Raw genomic sequence first — 5,349 nt, forward strand, 5'->3', positions numbered from 1 at the left:
GGTAATGGTTTTAAACTAAAAGAGGGGAGATTCAGACTAGATATAAGGAAGAAATTTTTTACAATGAGGGTGGTGAAACACTGACACAGGTTGCCCAGAGAGGTGGTAGATGGCCCATCCCTGGAAACATTCAAGGTCAGGGTGGATGGGGCTTTGAGCAACCTGGTCGAGCTGAAGATGTCCCTGCTGATTACAGGGGCGTTGGACTAGATGGTCTCTTCCAACCCAAACCATTCTGTGATTCTATGACTCTACAGAAGCAACCGACCTGCAAAACTCCAGCTGACAGTGAAGAAATGGCCTTTTGCTTTTGCCCCCGATGACATCTACAAGGGTCAGTGCAATGATGTATACTGCTAAAGAGCCCTAAAATGGAGCAGCCTCTTCCAACCTGTCTACTGGAAAGGGCTTGGTTGCAGAAGAGCCCTTGCTTTCTGCAGACAAGGGAAAGTTGAAGAGAGCAAGGCTGGAAGAGAACCATCGGGTTGAGTGATTGTGATATAAATAGCTTATTCGCCAGCTAATCTGGTCTCGTCTCTGATGTGAGTGTTACCCAAGTATGACATGAGCTCAGTGAGAATTGCTATTAGTCATGGACCTGATTTTCTTCTCAGCATCTTTTACTGAATCTGATCAAGCTCCCTTAAGTCAGGAAGAAGAACCCAACCGTGTTCCCAGGTCAGGAGAGAGGGAATGGTGATCAAAACAAGCCTGGGCAGCAATTACCCTCAGATCTGACAGCGTCGCAGCAGAACCCATAAAGATATTTCACAGGGCGTCATGTACTTTCACGGTGTTATGATAACCCAGGTTTAATCACTTCAAGCTTAGGCAGGGATTTGGTGGCCAGTGGTTTCAGAAATTACTTTTATTTTGCCAGGGTTTGTGAGCAGGCTGTTGTTTGCAACGAAAAGGGTCTGCCTGCAAAACACAGATCTGCAAAATGAGCAATGGGGCTGAACGCTTGGGATCTGATTTATGTCTGAGGGCCCCGTGTGGAGCTTTCGGAGTGCAGAAACCTGCACCAAAGAAAGAGGAAATTATTTGAAGGGAGTCTGCTTTTAAGTAGAGAAGAAATCATTTGCTGAATGTTTTAGATACTGTTGATGTTCTCAGATTTAAAGCATGAAAAGAAACCATTTCTAGCAGCAAGGCTGTGAGCAAGAGCCATCTCTTTGATCTGTATCTGCACACAGTGGGGTGGGGTCCATGAATTACAAGGAAACGTAATGCGCTGTCATTCTTAAATAAAAACACACCAGCTAATTAAATTGAGGCCCAGTGACCAAGTGACTAGTCTGCAGGTTTGAAAATCTCTATCCTGTGCAGCTCTGCAGCTTGGGGTAAGTCACTTAACCTCTGTGTTTCCCAGACCCCCTCCCTGTAGCCTCCCTGTCTGCTGATGAAAAATTAAGTATGATTTACACAGAGCTGTATGAACATTTTTTCCTCATCCTTCAGGACTTGGACTCTGACATTAATCAGACCTGCACCCCCTGACATAGCATATGGTTGGCCTCCACATGTCCTCAGTCAGCCAGGCTGCTGTCTGGGCTGGCTGCTGCTAGGCTCTCTGCTGGTCATCACAGAGTCAAAGGTTTGGAGACCCAAACCTTTGGGTCAAGCAGGGAGCGTGGTCCCACGAGACCATGGGAAACAATCTCATTCTTCAACTCCCACACTGTGATGGGCCAGCCAGAACTTCCCCAAATGGCATCTTGACTTGGCCAGGATCTTTGTGTAAGAAATACACCACTAAGCATTAGCCTAACTCATCCTGGATATATCAGATTGACAGCACATGCATATCTGGCCATCTGATGGTCAGCAGTCCTCTGGAAGCCACAGCTTTAGGTGGGCTGCTGAATGTCTGGAACTCCAGCAGATCATTTATAAAAGTGGTAGATCATCATTAAAAAACAGGAAGAGCAATATCTTGCTTGTGAAATCAGCAAACTACCTCAGCAAGCAATAGAATAAGAGATTACTCCCAAAGCAGTAAAATGATAGATTACCAGTGAGACAACAGATATCAAGTAAAACAGACAGAGCAGTAGATTAGGTTAAATGTAGTAGCTGTCCATGCAATTTGTGAAGGGGGGGTTGTCCAATGCTGGTTTTTGCCATTGTAGTACTACCAACCTGGTTGGTAAAAGGTGAGTATACAACAACACTAGAACACATCCAGTTTCCAGGCGTTGGAAATGTCTTTTCACCTGTAGAAAGGTTTCTCTGTTGGATGGAGAACTGGAGTTTCACCGCAGAAGAAGCTTCCCTCAAGTTCTGGTCATTTTTGGAGGGCAAGGTCAGATTTCAGTGCCAGCCCAAGAGGCATCTATAAAATTCTCTCACTCCATGTTCAAACCATAGGTTTTGTAGAAGAATTTTAACATAACCTCTGGTATATTTGAAATAGATTTTAAGGCCTAGTGAAATGTGTTCAGGACTTAGCTATCTTGTAATATTACCAAGGCAACCAGAATGCTGCTCAGCAGGCCTGAAGAGTGTTCTTATCCTGCTTCTTGTATAGTCCCAATCCAAGGCTGGTTTAAAACCCAGTCAAGCTAATCACGTAGAGACAGTTTTAACAAAGGATGATTAATTGACTAAACACAGGTGTTTTGCTAGACTAAGAGATTTTAGTATATAGAAACTCCTTGCTCTACCTAAGCTTTCAATAGAACATCTTGAAGTCTTTCTCAGAATTGTGTGAGATGAAATCTAGTGGAAGAAAGAAGAAGATGATGACCTGAAAGATGACCCTGAAACTGAAACAAGGACTGGAACCAGAAGAGACGAATTCGGCTGAGACAGGAGATTGTAGTGGACTTTAATAAATGATGAGAATCAAGAATTAAAAGGTTGAGTGGAAACTTACAAAGACTTTGGACTTAGGTAATAGATTTAGAAATAGTGTGTAAACTGAGTGAGTCCTTCAGACATTTGCCATTCACTGCGGTGTTGGCCCAACCCTGAGTTTTTAATAAAGCAAACCTAGAGATACCCATGTCTGGTCATTCTGTTTCTTCCCTGAACAGTTTCCAGGGGCTGATATTTTTCTCATTTGTTTCCAGCAGCATCTGGGAAGGCCAAGACACTAAACTGATAAATGACTTTCAATCATATGACATCAGATCAGTTTGTAGGAGCCTTGGGGCCAGCAAGGAGGACTTGACCCTCTTATTTAGCAATCACGGCACAAGAACCGCAGTCCTGGATTCATCACCTCTAAATGAGATGAGACTTCCTTGGCTAGGACTGTGGCTGCTCCAGAAATTCTCTGTGGTCACTGGAGAAACCTTCAGCGAGTGATTCAGACTTCACTGCAGATGTCTGTCTTTTTCTATGGGTTAGGGAGAAGCCCCAGTGCAGCTACTATTCAAAATTCAGTACCTCATTTAAGTTGGATGCTCCTCTGGGTCAGTGAATGAGTGCCAATCTCCAACATGCTCCTTAGCCTCACTGGGGGCTTGGGAAAATTCTGGTGTCAGATGCTCATTAGAAATAAATGGGACAGGGGTACTTCAGAAAACGTCATTCCTCAGGAGATTGGGATAGCGAATCACAATTTCCCATGTTACACTTTAGACCAATGCCCCTTGTTCCATCCCTGGACACCTCTGAGGAGATCCCATCTCTGTCTCCTCTGTACCACCCCAGCAGGGAGCTGCAGAGAGCAACAAAATCCCCTTTGCCTTTTCTCCCACTGCACCCACCCAGCTCTCAGCCTCTCCTCGCATGCCCTGAGCTCCAGCCCCAGCCAGGATTTGCTTCTTCAGCTGCATCCCTTGCCAACCCCAGCAGTCTACAGGTTTGCATCACCCTCTTTTGGAAGGATCTGCCTCTGTGTCCAGGCAGCTGGGGACCTCGGCAACACCTTGGGCCACCCCAGCAGCGCTGACGCCTGCCATGTCACCAGCTCGTGTGACAGCCAGGTGCTCAGCATCCCCAGTGCTGAAGATACAATCATGATGCTGGGCAGTATCTGGACAAAATGCCCTTTTGCCAGGTACATTTGAGGTCCTTCTGCCTGGTCACCACCCCATGGCAGAGCTTTCTACATCCCTTCCACATCAACCCTTTCCACATCCCACTGAAATCACAAGTGTGAAGACAACCCGCTCTGTAATTTTGAATTCTGAGACATCAGCAAGGGCCAGTCCAGGTTTCTTCTCTCCATCCAGAGGTGCAAAACCAGAGACATCCTGGGAGAGCCAATGGCCCCCTGTGTAAATGAGGCTGGGGTCTGGCACGCCGTAAAGGGACCTGGTTTGCATTATCGAGTTTCCTTGAACATAGTCTGATTTATTAATTTTTGGAGCAATCTGTGCAGGACTGTATTCACTGAGTTAATTTTAAGTGGCTTTTTAAAGCAAACAAACACAGGATTTCAGCTATTCCTCCTCTGCTGTCTCATCTCTAGCTGACAGCTTGCTCCAGCAGGAAAATAGGACCCCACAAGGACTGCGTCTCACCGCTGTGTATCAAAACAAACACGCACACACACAAAAAGGGACCCAACTGCTAACCTCAGGCAGCTTCATTTATTACACACAGTGCCATCTTTTAAAGGGAACTGTCTGCCCTGCTGTGGCCGGCTCTTTCTCCCCCACCGGAGCATTTAATCAGCAAAACCGAGGACCTTCTGAGCAGCCAGGCTCAGCTCAGCTCGCGCCCCATGCACAAGGCGACTTTGTTCTGCGTGCAAGCATGCTGGCTGCCAGCCCCAGGCACTCACTTCAGAGCAGCAAGCACCCCACAGCACCCCTCGGGGCATTGCTATAGGCTGCAGAGGTCCCCTTTGCCATGGAAGTCTGAAGGCTGCTGAGAAGCCACCAAGAAGAACCACCATGGGGAGCCACCACAGTTGACACAGGGGTCTCTGACCACCAGATCTTGCTGGAAAGCACCCGTCAAAGCCCAAATGGTCCAAACTGCTCCAAATTTGAGTCAGTAACAACACTTCTCTCTCCTTACAGCTCGGGGGCATGTTGTGGGGGAGCATTGCTGTTGGCAGAGTTATGCCTCCACCACCAAGGACTTTGCAGCCACCTCCTGCTGTGGACCACCGCAAAGTGAGACCCTCCATGAGCCCAAGGATGGAGTTAGATGCTTGGGCACTGGGCAGGCAGAGCATCCTCTGGAGCATCATGAAATGGTTAGTTGTGCAGCACAGGATTCATGTTAGGAAAGGAACCATTCACCGTTTCCCCGTGTTATGAGAAGATTGGAGGGGGGAAAGAAAAAAAAAGGGAGATTGTTGATTTATATCCTAAATACTAAATTATATGACCCGGTCAAGCCCCGTTGCAGTGGGACTGCTTCTAGCACACAAGATTAACACAGAGG

Source organism: Strix aluco, chromosome 2 (genome assembly GCF_031877795.1).
Source record: "Strix aluco isolate bStrAlu1 chromosome 2, bStrAlu1.hap1, whole genome shotgun sequence".
Classification (NCBI taxonomy): domain Eukaryota; kingdom Metazoa; phylum Chordata; class Aves; order Strigiformes; family Strigidae; genus Strix; species Strix aluco.